The sequence below is a fragment of the Camellia sinensis genome, chromosome 14 (assembly GCF_055761805.1).
Source record: "Camellia sinensis isolate YWXY chromosome 14, ASM5576180v1, whole genome shotgun sequence".
Lineage (NCBI taxonomy): Eukaryota > Viridiplantae > Streptophyta > Magnoliopsida > Ericales > Theaceae > Camellia > Camellia sinensis.
The window spans coordinates 40,949,670-40,966,846 of NC_138974.1; positions in this window are offsets into that span (position 1 = coordinate 40,949,670).

The following is a 17,177-nucleotide window of genomic DNA, read 5'->3' on the forward strand; positions in this document are numbered from 1 at the left end:
GACGGCATCCGATGTGAGTGTGGCTGAGGCTCACTCATGTTGGTATAAGCCCATTTGTCATTTCCATGTCATTTTAGCATCGCCTCGATTTGCGTGCCCGTGTGCACGCATTTCGAGGCACTTCCTTTTTATCCGCCGGCATCCCATGTGAGTGTGGCGGAGGCTCACTAATGTTGGTATAAGCCCATTTGTCATTTCCATGTCATTTCATCATATTTTGTCATCGCCTCGGTTTGCGTGCCCGTGTGCACGCATTTCGAGGCACTTCATTTTTACCCGCCGGCATCCTATGTGAGTGTGGCTGAGGCTCACTCATGTTGGTATAAGCCCATTTGTCATTTCTATGTCACTTCATCACATTCCGCCATCGCCTCAGTTTGCGTGCCCGTGTGCACGCACTTCGGAGCATCTCATTTTCATGTCATTCGTATTGTTTATATCATCGCCTCGGTTTGCGTGCCCGCGTGCACGTATTTCGAGACACATATCATCGCCTCGATTTGCGTGCCGCGTGCATGTATTTCGAGACACATATCATCGCCTCAGTTTGCGTGCCCGCGTGCACGTATTTTGAGACACATATCATCGCCTCGGTTTGCGTGCCCGCGTGCACGTATTTCGAGACATTTCATTTTCTCAGTTTGCGTGCCCGTGTGTACGCATTTCGAGGCATCTCATTTTCATCATATTCTGCATTTTCTCAGTTTGCGTACCTGTGTGCACGCATTTTGAGGCATCTCGGTTTGTGTGCCCGTGTGCACGCATTTCGAGGCATCTCATTTTCATAGCATAGTGCATACTAGGTTGTATCTTAGATCGCATTCTGTCATTTTCTCGGTTTGCGCGCCCGTGTGCACGTATTTCGAGGCATTTCATTTCCATAACATCGTGTATGTTAGGATTACATCTTAGTTGCATTTCATGCATATCATGCATATTGCATCGTGTCCGGAATAGGGGTTAGTCCGGGCACGGGAAACGAGGTACATTTCGTACTCCGAGTGACGGAATGTGCCTCAATTCCCTAGTCACCGACACTCCGGATTATCCATGATGGAGTTAGGTTTTAGCTGTAGTTTCATGTGCATTCATCCTATATTGAGTAGTGCATTTCGACTCCTCGGCCATCATGCCTCGGTATGCGTGATTGGTGGCACGAGGATCGAGATATGCATATATTTGTGCAAATACATTGCTATGCCCCTTTCCTGCTCTCTGTTGCAGCAAAACCAGGAATCAGCAACTTTCCGGGACTTGGCACGCTTTTCAAAAAATAACAGGTGTAAACAGAGACTAATTGGGGCATTCCGGTGGATTTCCGCGCAAGACAGTCCGGACATGCATCATCCACCAGAAGCAAGGCAGTCCCTGGCTTGCACGCCAGTTTATTTGCTTCCTTAGTTAATTCTTTAACTAATTAGGATTTTGTAATATTTCGGACTGTAATATTCTTTTATTCGGGACTGTAATATTTGGACTGTATATTTATTCGGACCCTCTGCGCGAGGGCACAACTGTAATAAGTGTGCGTGAGTGTGATGTATGTCTTCCAACCCCACGTCTTTCTCCCTTTTATTTATCCGCTTTTGATGGTTAGATTAGGGCATGTTTAAATTAGCATACAGTATGACAACATGTTTGCATCATTCATCTGTATTGCATGCACCGGGCTCGGCGCATCATACTAACTGCATTGTATTTTCGATTTAAAAGTTGAATACATGTTAGCTGTAGCATTCCATATGCCATCTTAGAATAGCCGAGCCTGCTATCATTGCATTTTGCATGTGTTGCATTAGGCAATTCTGTATATTTAGGATCATGCATAATTTCTAATAAACTTCTTTTTTTAGCTTGGAGTACTCGGTGAGCTTTATGCTTTAGCATCCTTGCATGCGTGTGAGCGATTACCATGAATAGCATGCTTACCATGAGGCTATGTGCTTATGTGATATAACTGCCTGAATGCTTGTGGGTGAAGGTCGGGTTGTTTAAATTGGAACAAATCATTGACTGTGAGTTTTTAAGCCCACTAGATAGTGGCAAAATCACATTTTTCTAAGCCCACCCGAGGGTGGCAAATCCACGTCTTATCCTACTTGCGAGTAGCATCATCAAACCATTTTCAAATAAACAAGCATGAAATGTTTTGTTCCAATTCGGACGACCCAGTCTATACTTATATGCTGTGTGCATCACATAGTAACCTAGGCTAATAACCGGTATAAGAACTCACAATGTTTTCAAAGATTGATATCATGGTTAGTAGAGGCCGATCTATGACCGGGCGAGCGGGGGTGCTCACGAAGTGACCTTCCCCAATCGTACCCAAGTTCCCGAGCTGAGGCAACTTTGGTGATGACGGACACGTGGCCTTTTGGCACCGAGTCAGGGTTTCCTAAATTTCCCAAAATAAAATATTTAGGTGGCGACTCTGTATCTGGCAAAGCAGTCCATGTTTGGCACTTCTTTCAAAAATCTGTTTTCTCAAAACGATTTGCCGGATTTGGACTCTTTGGTTCAAACTTAGAACCGTGACTACGAAAAGTCGAGTCCGAGCTGTAGCGAGGGTCCCCCGCGGGCTTGTTACATTAGGGTCAACATTTAAATGGTGCTGTGAAACAGATGGATATACATCCGGCATCTCATATGGAGTCCACGCAAATACATCAAGGTTGCCGAGTATGAAGGAAATTAGCTGCTGTCTATCGGCTTGACTCAGGAAAGCGCCGACCATGAAGAACCTGTCTAGGTTTCCGTTGATTTCAACTCGATCTAGGGCTTCTATGGCCTTTTCACTTGGGAGCTGCCCAACATCATTGAGGCTTCCGATCCGTTACCTCAATAGAGTTCACTTGCAATTCCTTTGGCATCTTTTCAGCAAGGAGATAACATGCTTGTGCCGATTTCTGGGAGCCACAGATTTGCTCAATGTCGCGTTCTGTCGGGAAGCGTAGCAGCTGATGATAGGTGCTTGGCACGGCATACATAGTATGCAACCAAGATTGCCCCATGATGAGATTATACGGCGATGGCAGCTTGACGACCAAGAATTCCACATCCACTGTTCGGGAGCCCACTCAACGGGTAGTGTGATTTTTCCCAACGGGTATTCTGGATTGGGGTTGAAGTCGAATAGTGGATAAGGAGCTAGAGAAAGGTCCGATTCGGAGAAGTCGAGTTTGGTGAATGTCTTGTAATACATAACTTCCGATGTGCTCCCTGGGTCAATGAGTACGCGCTCAACAGTGAATCAGTTTACGTGTAACTCAATTACCAACGGATCAATGTGGGGAAGTGTCACTCCGGCCAAATCTGAATCATCAAAAGTAATGCTCGCAGCTTCTTGGGGCCATTTAACCAGAGCGATTTGATTTTGAGGGTCGGGATTTGATTGAATCGTATGCACCGCGGATGACATTGGCAGGCTGTATATCATGTGGATCACACCGAGCGAAGGTGAATCCTGTCTTAAGGCTATTGCTTTGGTTGAGTTGCCCTTTCGGATATACTGTTGTAGCCAACCATCTTGTACCAATTCCTCCAAGTGATCCTTCAATGCATAACAACTCTCAGTATCATAGCCATAATCCTTGTGATACTCGCACCGCCTATCTCGTCTTCGCGTGTCGGGAGGTCCCACCATTTTCGACGGCCATTTGAAGAACGGAAGGTGTTGGATTTTGGACATAACCGCACTGATCTGCTCTGACAACTCCGTATATTTCTTGTCGGCGCGCCTTGTGTGCCTGCTATCGACTTGCAGTTGTTTATTTGCTCTATGGGAGCATTGGTCGCTTGATCGGCGAGAATCTCGTCTCTTGTCTCGTTTAGCCCGATGTCGTGGTTCAGGGCTCTGAGGTGGTACAGAATTTAACGGCTAAGCAATTTCAGAAGGAGCCGTCTTATTGGCCACATTTTTGGCTTTAACCCGCAAGGCGTCATCTTCCACTTTACAGTATTCCTCAACTTTCTTCATCAGCGACCAAACTGTTTTGGGGGGCCGTCTGGTCAAGAAGCTGCGGAGGGCACTGTCGGGATGTAACCCCATCTTAAAGGTGGTAATGGCCATAGAGTCATTGCAAGCATCATCTACTAGATTAAAACACTCCCAATACCACGCCGAATATGCACGAAGGGTTTTCTCCGGTTGAATTTGCATTGCCTAGAGGGAATCGGCTTGCTTTGGCTGGACCTTATTAGTGATAAACCTTGCCCTAAAGGATTTTTAGAGTTGGTAGAAGCTCTTGATCGAAGCCAGCTCCAGTTTATAATACCACCTGGCAGCCAGTGGTCCCAAACTGCTCAGAAATTTTCTGCATATGAGAGCATCGTCGTATGCATGCAGCGTCGTGGCTTGTTTGTAATGACGGATGTGATCAGTGGGGTCTGATTTACCATCGTACAAGGTGAATGACGGTGCTTCGAATTTCTTGGGTAGCACTGCCCTTGTAATCCGTCATATAAAGGGATTGTGATGGTTTTCTTCGTCTGAACTGTTCCTTCTTCGCTTATACCTTATGCGTGAACTCTCTTCAGAGGAACTGGTAGTTTCGGGTCGTCCCTTCTTCTTGGGCTGCGATGATAATGTGTCAGAGTCGCTATCAGTGTCTTGTTGTTGGGCTCGAGGTCGTCGACCACCTGTCCTCAGAGGTCGTTTCGGATCTTGGCATACAGCTTGTTTGGACTTCGCCACTTCCAAGGCCAAATCCTGATGGAGACGTTCATTCTCAGTGATCATGTTCTCCAACCTCTGTTCGTTTTGCTTTGCTTGTTCCATGATTGCTTGCATGGTCTCATGCACTGAAGTTGAGGGCGAGGCGAAGTTCAAGGCGCGTCTTGCGGCGATAGTCTTCGGTCCGAGCATGTTTGTTGGAGTGAGGTCGTCTCTCTGTGTGGTTTCGTCAGTGACTATCAGAAGGTCTTCCGTTACGCCCACCATGAATGTACTTGAGTATTCTCACAGACGGCGCCAATTGTGGGGATGTGGTTTGGAAATACTCTTCAAATCTTGGAGGACGCTTGTAATCCTCAACTAGTCACCTGAAAAGGAATAAACACTCCAGTCGGGGATGCTGGAATTAGCACTCCGACGAATAAGTCAGTGTATACTCTCTTAATTGCTTGTATCTTAAGTTAAGCATACTAGTTCTCACATACCTTTCTTTGACTGTTGTTCCTCTATTTATACTCATTTCCTAGGCCTCAGAGCCTGGCCCTCTTTTCGTCCATTATCCTCTTATTTATTCGGCTCCATAATCCAATATCTATTCAGCCTATTTATTGTATTCGGCCTCCTGATCATGCAAGATAGGGCCGAATAATGTCTGTCTCCTAGGCCTCAGTGTATACTTCGCTTATCTGATTCCGATAATTATTCAGCTCCCACACAAATTAAACTCCATACATGAACAAGATAAAAAGACACCAAAACAATGAATCCACATTCATGAACAAGATAAAATTCATGAATAGGAACCAAGGAAGATTCATGAACAAAATGAATAAATAAATAAATGATATTAAAATGAACCAACAATCCTGTAGACACCCCATTTTTGACCGTCCTCAAGACTTGGACGTCACCATTGGAATACTTGGTGATCCTCTTTGTTTGTGTTTCGTCTTGAGTTCCCGAAAGTCTTGGTTGTGCGCCTTGCCTCAGGATCTCTCGACTCGACTGTTCCGTGTTTGGTTTTGGCACCAAACACTTGTTCTTTTGCCTTGAAAGGCGGGGAATGGCTTGTTGGCCATCCCCACATTCCACCGGCCTTCCCCTAGCATCACCGGCTGTTTATGGTTGCCACCGGTCATAATTTCTTAAAATTAATGGCCGGTCGGCACTATATTTGGCTGGCCGGCACTTTATTCTGCCGGCGACCTCTTTTGCTGGCCGGTGTGACTCCTTTGCACCCTTGAGGCATGGTGCATGCCAGCTGTGCTAGCTGGAATGCACCATCACTCCTCCCCGTGCGGTTTTTGGCTGGTGTGAACCTTTGAACCCCTTTTCCTTCTAGAAGCTTGAACCCTTTGGCCAAGCTTCTTGGAGAAGCTTGGCCAGCTGTATTAGCTTCTCCAAGAAGCCAAGAACCCTTTTGCACCCTTTGTCCCTTTCATCTAGCTGCTTGGAGAAGCCTAGAACCTTGGCCTTTGCCTATATAAGCACTCATCCTCTCCCTTTGTTAGAGTTTAGAGCTTTTGAATCAAAAAACCAGAGCTTCTATATCTATATATCTGATATATCATCCTCTCTCTCTATATCTCCCTCTCTCGTATCCTTAGGGTGTGTTTGGAAGCCTAAAAGTGCATTTTGACCTTACTTTTGCACTAACACACACACCATTACACCTTACTCCGAGATTGAGAGGCATTGAGGGTTGTTTGTTGAGTTTTTGGACTGATTTTGATCAGTAGAGAGTGGCTGGATAATCTGTTCTTCAAGGTTTCTTCAAGGAGACACTTGCTTTAGTTTCCCCAATCTTGCACTAGTTTTCTACCTGTCTTGCATGCTGATTTAGGCTTTGTGTATAACATGAAAAAGTCTTGTATTTTTGTGCTTAACATCTTTCATTAAGGGTGTTTTGGCATTGGGGGTCGAACTCCTCCCCTTTGGCCTCTTTTGGCCTATTTTGGTGCCATTTTCTTTAAGTTTTGTATACTTTGTTGTGTTGGTCTTCTCACCACTGAAATCCAGTGGATTTTCAGTGGTGATGGAGTGATTTTGGAGTCTTGTGTAGGGGAGGGACACCCCTCTCCCCCTTGTCCTTCCTTTACCTTTGTTTTGGCTTAAAAGGGCAACATGCATGCTTGGTTATTTTTGGTCCCATCTCAGAGGTTTTTGGGTGCCTACTAGTCATGTTATATCTCTGTCTTTGGTCGGATTTGTAGCCCTTAGCATGCATCTTGTACTTGCTTTGTAATTCCTTACTTTGCCTAGAAATGTGCCATGCATTTAGCCTAGTATATCTTCATGATTTGGCTTAGCTTATTGAAGCTTTTGGTCATGATTTGTCATGCTTTAGGTCTGTTGGCCACTGTTTTTGTCATGTTCGTCGTGTTTTGCATAGCTCCTTTGCATTCTAGAACTTTGGCCTTGAGCAAATGAGTCATTAGCATGCTTTGGTTAGGTTGTTTAAATGATTTGGAGTCATTTCTTATGCTATTTCAGTCCCTATATCATGCTTGTATGATAGCATTCATCATCTTTTTATGCCTTGAGGTGTTGTAGTTTTGTGCTTTGAAATGGGCATTGTGCATGCTTGCATGTTTAGGTCACTTGGGTTGCCATTCATGAGGGTTTTGGGGTGTGTTTTAATGCATCAAAACTCTATTTTTTGGTTGTTCCATTCATACCATGTGTGGTTATGATAGTTGTGGTGGAAGGCTTCTTTTATGCCTTAGCCTTATACTCTTTGGTATGCAAGTTTGCATGAGTATTTACCCATCATTCCATCACTTTTGGCCACTGTTTTGGGATGTGGCTGAGGGTCCTCCATCTTAGTGTAAGTCCATGGATCATATATTTGCATCTTGTAGTATGCTCATGACATTGCATGTTGTGGTGTCCTTATGGTTTGTGCATTGTTGCATGCCCACCTCCTTACATACTTGCCTATCTAGTGTGCATTGTAGTATTGCTTGTAGTGTTGCATGCTAGTGGCATTACCATGTTGTTTGCATGATAGTTTGCATTGCATCACATTTGACATGTTTTGCATCTTAGCTTCTTGTTGCATTTTTTAGCCATGTTTGCACAACATGCATTGCATTGCTTGGTTTGGGGTGTCAAACCTAGTGTGAGGGTGAGAGGTGTTCATACTACAAGTGATGAAACACATCTCAACCCTCGATCACCGAGGCCCTTGACTTTGGCATGATAGGGTCTTGGTCCTCATTTGTGCGTTGCATGCATTTTACATTGAATGGCAAGTTTGGTCCCTTAGGCTATCATGCGCAATTGATGGCCCAAGGATCAAGGGCCATGCTCCCCTGAGTTCAATACATGATAGGGAACATGACCATGCTTACATGTGCTTGAAATTCTATGCCATGCACTACCTGTCCTCTGCTGCTGTCAAAACTGTTTTCTGCGGGGAGTTTTTGCCGACCGGCACTGTAGAATGCCGACCGGCAAAGAATATGAGACCGATGGACTTGAAAGCAGCCGACGGAATTTTATCATGGCCGGTGGACATTTCACTTAGCCGGTGGTGTTCTTCAGTGCTCATTGAAGATACCTTGGGACTTTGGCAGTTTTCAGAGAAGCCAGAGGCAGCAGTGGCATGGCACGGGTTTCTGGGCAAAATGGACCGAGCATGCATCATTCGCGTATCCCGAGGCAGGGCTGCGGCTGTCTTTTTTTTCTGCATTTAATTTGTTAAGTTAGAAGGACTGTAATAATTAATTAGCTAGGATAGGTAATTCATTATTCAGGACTATAGATTATTTATTTGGTCCTTCCGAGCGAGGGCAAATTTGTAATAAGTGTGGGTGCGTGTGTGCATGTCTTCCAATCCCACGTCTTTCTCCCCTTTTATTTACCTGCTTATGATGGTAGACTAGGGCATGTTTAATTTAGCATACCTTATGCTTAGCATGCGTGCATCCATACATTTGTCTTACATACACCAGGCTCGGTACATCATGATAACTGCACTCGTATTTCAATTCCAAGTTGAGTATTTGTTAGTTATACATGCCATGTTTAGGATAGCCGAGCCTGTTTGGATTGCATCTTTGCATGTGTTGCATTAGCCATCTTAACATGAACTAGGATCATGCATATGATTATTAACTAGTTTTTTGTTTTGGCTTGGAGTACTCGGTAAGCATTTATGCTTTAGCATCCTTGCATGCGTGTGAGTGTTGCCATGATAGCATGATTACCATGAGGCTAGCTGCTTATGTGATATAACTGCTTGAATGCCTGTGGGTGAAGGTTGGATTGTCTGAGTTGGAATAGCTCATTGAAATCCACGTTTTAGCCTACTTGCGAGTAGCAAATTCCAAGATATTTTTCCAAAATAAACGGATATGCAATGCTTATTCCCAAATTAGGCAATCTAGTCTATACTTTTGTGTTGTGTGCATAACATAGTAATTCTAGGCTAATAACCGGTTTAAGAACACATAACGTTTTCAAAAACGGATATCACGGTTAGTATAGGCTGATCTTCGGATCGGGCGAGAGGGGGTGCTCATAGTTGACCTTCCCCAATCGTACCCAAGCTCCCGAGCTGAGGCAACTTTGGTGATGACGGACACGTGGCCTTTGGCACCGAGTCAGGGTTTCCTAAATTCCCCCATAAAATATTTAGGTGGCGACTCTGTATCTGGCAAAGCAGTCCATGTTTGGCACTTCTTTTCAAAAATCTGTTTCTCAAAACGATTTGCCGGATTTGGACTCTTTGGTTCAGATTAAGAACCGCAAACAAAATCGAGTCCGAATTGTAGCGGGGTCCCTCGCGGGCGCGTGCTACAAATCCCCCACTCATTTTAATATCAACAAGGACAAGAGAAATTACCAAACAAAGATAGATTAGTACGCATCATGAAGGTGTGCGCTCTGCATTGAACCTTCATTAGTGAAACAACAACCTCTACTCCAGAGTTAGTAGTGGTCTCAAACTTGAATTATGGCTGCTTATGGGAAATAAAGTATTACTGCTCACACATAATAATCCAGGTGTTGACATGAGCTTTAATAGCCAGCACATTACGGCCTTGTGCTTATCCCAGTTTTCATGAGCATATTTGAGAATAAGCCTTGTTCTCATAGAAAGCGACCCCACTTTCATGCTCACATAGGTGAAATCTATCAAAGATATTCCTGTAATTGACACACCCCACTCAACAAGAGCTACAGAATTTCATTAAGAGTATAAAAACTCAACCCTCCAACATTATAGGACAAATGCACTTACATCATAGGGATGGATAACAAAATATTAAGGAGTGCATTTTTTACAAGCACCATATGATTCGTTCTTCCCATTGAACCTAGTTACAGGATCTCTAGTCCCTAGGTTCGGTATCTTCATACATGATTTTTGATTTTATAGGCTTCAAACCCATCCCCCTCGATGTATTCTAGACTCTATCTCTCACCAAGGCCTTGGTTAATGGATCCGCAAAATTATCACAAGATCTTACATAATTCACAGTTATGATGTCATTACTCAAATAAGATCTCACATTACTGTGTTTCCTTCGAATAGGTCTGGATTTACCATTATAAAAATGGTTATTCACTCTACCAATAGCAACAGTTCTATCATAACGAATTAACACAGGAGGAATTGGTTTTTCGGAAAAAGGAATTTCATGTAAGAAATCTCTTAACCAATTCGCTTCCTCACATGTTGAAGCTAACGCTATAAGCTCAGCTTCCATAGTAGAATTAGCAATTATAGTCTGTTTTTTAGACTTTCAACATATAGCACTACCACCCAAGGTAAAAATAAAACCCGAGGTAAAGAGAGAATCACCTAACAAAGTGTTTCAATCGACATCACTATATCCCTCAAGTACCGCAGGATACTTGTTATAAAACAAACCATAATTTTTGGTACTAGATAAATATCTCATAATTCTTTCCATGGCTAGCCAATGATCTTGACTCGGCTTGCTAGTAAACCTGTTAAGTACTCCAACAGCATATGCAATGTCAGATTTAGTACAGTCAGTAGCATATCTCAAACTACCAATCATGCCAGCATATTTCTTTTTATTAATCACTTCTTTTTCATTTGTTACAACAATAAATGTATGCTTGCATCAAAAGGAGTAGCAACATGTTTACAGTCTAAAAAATTATATTTCTTTAAAATTTTCTCAACATAATGTGACTGATCAAGAAAAATACCATCATTAGTCTTGGAAATTTTAATTCCCGAAATAAAATTGGCTTCACCAAGATCTTTCGTATCAAAGTAGCTATTAAGCATATTTTTAGTCTCATTTATAATATGCAAATTAGAGCCAAAGATAAGTAGATCATCCACATATAGGCTAATAATTACATGTGCATTCTCACAAGTTTTATAATATATGCACTTATCACATTCATTAGTCTTATAGTCATTCTCAAGCATGCAGGAATCAAATTTCTCATGCCACTGTTTAGGAGCTTGTTTTAAACCATAAAAGGATTTAGTTAGCTTACACACCTTGCTTTCTTGGTCAGGCTCCACAAAGCCTTTGGGTTGGTCCATGTAAATCTCTTCATCTAGATTTCCATTCAAAAATGATGTTTTCACATCCATTTGATGAATTTATTATGAATTGCAGCCAAAACTATCAACAGTCTAATGGATGTAATTCTAGTAACCAGAGAAAAAGTATCAAAGAAATCAAGATCAACTTGTTGCTTAAAACCTTTAGCGACAAGCCTCGCTTTATAGTTATCTATAGTTCCATCCGGTTTAAGTTTTTTACAAAGGACCCATTTACACCAAATAGTTTTACAAGCTGGAGGTAAATCTACTAGCTTCCATGTTTTATTTGAAAGTAGTGAAACTATCTCATCATTTACAACCTCTTTCCAAAAAATAGCATCAGGTGATGATAAAACTTCTTGCACCGTAAGATGAATTTCTTCCACATTGTAAAGACAATAGTCAAGGCCAAAATCCTTTTCAACTCTAGCTCGTTTACTCCTCCTTGGTTGGATTTGAAAATTTTCTTGTTCTTGAAAAACTTGAGAAGGAGCAGAAGAGCTAGGCATGGATAAAATATTTTCAGAAATTATTTGACCCCCACTATTTCTAGATTTGAAAGGAAATTTATTTTCATGAAAAATAGCATCACCTGATTCAAAAATAATATTATTTTCCATATCAAAAAATCTATAAGCTGTACTATGCAATGCATACCCAAGAAAAGCACAGGTGGTAGCTCGTTTACCCAATTTAGGTCATTTAGGATCTGCAAGTCTCACAAAAGCTAAACAACCCCAAACCCTCAAATAACTTAGATTTGGTTTACGCCCCCGCCACAACTCATAAGGTATAATTTTAATCTTTTTATGTGGCACTTTATTTATCACATGGCAAGTTGTCGAAATAGCCTCGCCCCAAAGATTTGAGGGAGTACTTGAATCAATAAGCATAGCATTCGTCAAATCAATTAACGTTCTATTTTTTCTTTCAACTACGCCATTAGATGAAGGTGAATATGGTGGAGTAGTCTCATGAATAATTCCCATTGACCGAACAAAAGAGTTGAATCTAAGAGATTCATACTCCCGGCCTCTATCACTTTTAATTCTCTTAATCTTTTACCGAATTGATTTTTCACTTCAAGAAGGAATTCTTTAAATTTCTCAAAAGTATCACTTTTATTTTTTAATAAATATACGTTTGTGTATTTTGAAAAATCATCAATAAAAGTGATAAAATATCGGTTACCACCCCAAGTTAAAATTCCTTCAAACTCACACAAATTAGTATGAAATAATTCTAGCAATTCAGTATTTTTTTTCAACACTTTTATGAGGACTCTTGGTAATTTTTGCTTTACTGCAAACTTCACATTTGTCAAAATTTTGTCACTTTAGGAATTAATCCTAAATTATTCATGATTCCCACATATTTACTGTTAATATGACATAAGCGAGCATGCCAAAAATTAATAGAAGGCAAAGTGTAAATGGTGTCATAATAATAATCATAAAATTAATCAGTAAAGAAATTTAAGAGATAAAAATGACATTTATACTCATCTGTATTATAGGAAGCCACTTTTGCTTCATGTGCCTCGTAGTCTTCATCATTCATCTCCTCGGTTGGGATTTTATTTGGGTTCTCCTCGGTAAGAACATATGCAACTTTCAAAAGGCTAAGGTAAAAAATAACTTTTCATTTCCACCTCTTAAAATGAACTCCCTTGAACTTGAAAAGCTTGTTGAGATCTACAATTCCATCATTGGTTTTTTCTGATACTTGATCCATGGTTTGATCTTCTTAAAATTGTTGGTGAAAATACCAGAAAAAATATATTTTATTGATAAATAATGCAAAGAAAAAGATATACAAATAGATCAGGCTGAGGCACGAATATCTCGTTTTTTTTAAGGAGATCAAGCCCACTGCGGTTGGAAGAACCCAAAATACCAATGCAGCAGTCACAAAACTATGACATGTCCCCTCCAGGATACAACAGCCGGACCACTTGTCATATGGTTCGAGCCAACTCTACACAAGATAGTGAACCCAAAGCTCCACTAAGAAAAGCACATTTCTTTGCTAGTAATCTCTCTTGTATAGAAAATAGTTGGTGAGTTGATTTGTTGTTGTTAAAGAAAAGAGTAGAAGAGGGAACTATTTATAGGCCTCAAGGACATTACAAAATACATCAGCAATAACAATGGCCAAGAACCTAGAGAAAAAGGGAGAATGTATCCAAACATGAATTCACCACCAAGTTCATGAATTCAAATAAAACTCCATACATGAACAAGATAAAAAGACACCAAAATAATGAATCTCCATTCATAAACAAGATTAAATTCATGAATAAGAACAAAGGAAGATTCATGAACAAAATGAATAAATAAATAAATGATATTAAAATGAACCAACAGTATTACTTTCTGATTTATGATTAAATAAGAGTTTCTGGATTAATCTTAAATTTTAATTTTTTGATTACATCATTGTGGTTGATTTTCTAAGAATAGAAATTTCATGGGTTTAACATAAATTTTTGAATCTGTTGAATCGGTGTGACTTTTCAATATTGTTATATTGTTATTGCAATATTGTGTTTAGTTTCAGTTATTTATTCTGGTTTGAATACATGATCGGATAATTTTCAATATAAATTTTTATTTTGTATTTTTTGATTTGTGTAATTAGAATTTTTTATTCTATTTTCTGGGTAATCCGTTGTATACATTATTCAGTCTTTTTAGAAACATAAAACGTTTCTGGTTTCTGAGTTTTATATATAAATTTTAGAATCTGGTTTTACAGTTTTTGAGTTTTCTAATAAGGAAAAAAAAAATTGTTTTTCATCGCTTTATTTATATTCCTGCATTTGTGGTTATCATATGTTTCGGATATTTATATAGTTTTTCTGTTTTGGTTAAACAATTTTGTCAAAAACAAAATAAAATAAAAATAAAAACGTTTCTTGGGTTTGTAAAACATAAATTTCCATGCTTTATATGAAATACATAATTTTTAATATTTTGCAAGAGATTTGTAAGTCAAGTGTCTTACCAACAGAATTGGTTTCTGTGTTATGCTAATTGGTGTGCTGCATTACATGTTTAATGGTGAAGTGGGTATTCTGAATAAGATAGGTTTTTAATCGTTATTAGACAAATTATTTTATAGACATGATAATTATTATGTCTAGTCTTTGCCATGCCTCGCGTAGTAATTACTATTGATTCATGGGCGTACTAATTTTTAACATTTCTAATTAATTTGAAATGAGTTTTTGCCATGAAATTCTTACGGCATATTGTGTGATATGTGTTATTTTTTGATTGATTTTATTCTAGTACTAATTTTTAACATTTCTAATTAATTTGAAATGAGTTTTTTGCCATGAAATTCTTACGGCATATTGTGTGATATGTGTTATTTTTTGATTGATTTAATTCTAGTACTAATTTTTAACATTTCTAATTAATTTGAAATGAGTTTTTTTGCCATGAAATTGTTACGGCATATTGTGTGATATGTGTTATTAGTGTCATGGGATTTAAATAGAATTTTATTTAAAAGTTTGAGAAATTTACAATTAATTTGTGATAGTGATTATGACATCCATGTTGTTATTGTCCCACATTGGTTTGGTAAGCAAACTTTACAATGTGGGTTTATAAGGCTTAGATTTGGAACTTGGGGTAGGCCCCAAGAGGCACTCAAGTTTTGTAGAGGGGGAGGTTATGGGCTGTAACACACTAACCCTTCACACGTCATCGATATTGTTTGCTTTGGGCCATGTCCGCATAGATTTGTTCTTTCTAGTGGTTCACCCATTCCAGAACTACTTCAGCTTAAGCACGCTTAACTAAGTAGTTCTGCTAGGGATCTCACCACTTATGAAAATGCCTCGATGCTATATAAGGGTCTAAGTTTTTACTTTTATAGCCCAGGAATTCCCCCTCCATTTTCAATGTGAGACACCGGGACCTTACAATCCATCCCCCTTAAGGCTGCACGTCCCCGTTCAATAGCATGCCAGCTCATAAGCCCGCTCATATGCACCGAGATATGCCAGGGGCCCACATTCGGTACTCCGAGGAGTCGACTCTGATACCATTTGTAACGCCCTAACCCTTCACACGTCATCGATATTGTCCGTTTTGGGCCACGCCAGAATGAATTTGTTCTTCTCAGTGGGTCACCTATCTCAGAACTACTCCAGCTTAAGCACGCTTAACTATGTAGTTCTACTAGGGATCTCACCACTCAGGAAAAGGCCTCGATGCTATATAAGGGTCCAGGTTTTTGCTTTTATAGCCCAGGAACTCCCCCTCCATTCCAGATGTCGGACACCGGGACCTTACATAGGCAAAGTGGGCTAGACTCATTGGACCAAAAACAAACACATGCGCGCCGTTCGTCCGTCCGATCGATCGGGCAGACTGGGTTTAGGTCCGGGTGCGTAGTATGAGGTTGGATTAGGCTTGTCCAATCCAATACTAATTCTTTTTTAGCCAAAAACATTTGATTTTTTATTTTGGATTGTGATAGTAGTATTAACAACAGTTAGTACCAGAGAAGGTTAATCATGATGGTTTAAACAGTCATGTCATTTAATTGAAAGAAGATTGAAGAATCTTTTGTATCGATTATTATTTTGTTAATAATCAAGGTGAAAGTTATTTTTAAAGTAACTTTGAGTATTGTGACTTAAGTTGTCATTAATTCTTATGACACTTATGAAGTGAAGTTGGTTTATATGTTTTAGTGAGTGTTCAATGATGTCAGGGTTACATAGATGTTTGTTGCACTAAGCATTATCCATAAAACAAATAGTAAATAGTTACTCATGTGGGAGTTTCACTCTTAGTTAGATAATTTAATTATCTTTTGTCACAAATATTCATTTTGAATAAATAAAATATGGTTCTATCAAACATACGTTATTAGTTGTGATGGTGACACTTGTCTAACAACGAGTCATGTTTTGAGTTGATTTATATATTACCACGAATGTGGGGAAGCGAAGAAAAGTTGTCTGCTAATCATGATTCATGACAAGTTACCCACAGAAACTCGAACAAGAAGTACTCAAAATTAAGAGTTTGAATCTTAATTTTGAGGTACAAATACCTTTTCTTGATTGCATTGTAAGAATTTATATAATCAAATGAGATTTTGAATTGTTTGGTTTTGGGGCAAAATCTTTTATGAGGATATCATTTGTGTAATCATAATTATTTTGGATTTTCTATTTCATGAATTTGATTTAGAATTTTGTTATTCAAGCACACCATAGTCAATAAATGATTCTGGTTTATATTAGAATTGTGGGGGGCGTATTGATATTTTCACATGGTAATATCCTAACAAAGAAATTTATTTTTCTTAGAGTACTCGAAATGTGGGGGTGCTTGAAGGATTTTGCTAAAGTAGCGGTTCCGATGGTAGGTCCATAAAGGATCTCAATTCTTTGTCTAAGATAAAGCTGGAGGAGAAATAAAAATGACTTTGTTAAATCCTAGGAACATCTCTATGTCTATTATGTTAAGGATGGGAATAACATAGAGTAACGGTAAGTCTCGATATAAAAGACTTAATACCGTAGGATATTTGCTTTCAGTTGTAAATATTGTCTAAAGACAATATAGTGGATCCATTAACTACTCAATGATATATAACTGAGAAGGTCAAACGAAAAATAGCGGCCGCTAAACAAAAGGTTTGACCAAAGAGTAAATGAGGGAAAATTCATCGAAGGGAATGTGAATAGAACCTATTAATTTCGAGTCGCCATAATGGCAACCCAACCTAGTTTACTAGAGATCCCAAAATATATGTTCGCTGGAGATCCCAAGATATAGGTTCAAAGGGACAACCAAATTATAGATAGCTCGCCAGAAATCACTAAAGGAGTTTATCTCCTATCCATTCTTATGATGAGAGTGATATCTACAACATGTGTTATATGTAGGGGACTTAGGGTAAGTTACGCTTTTAATGATTACTTATATCTTG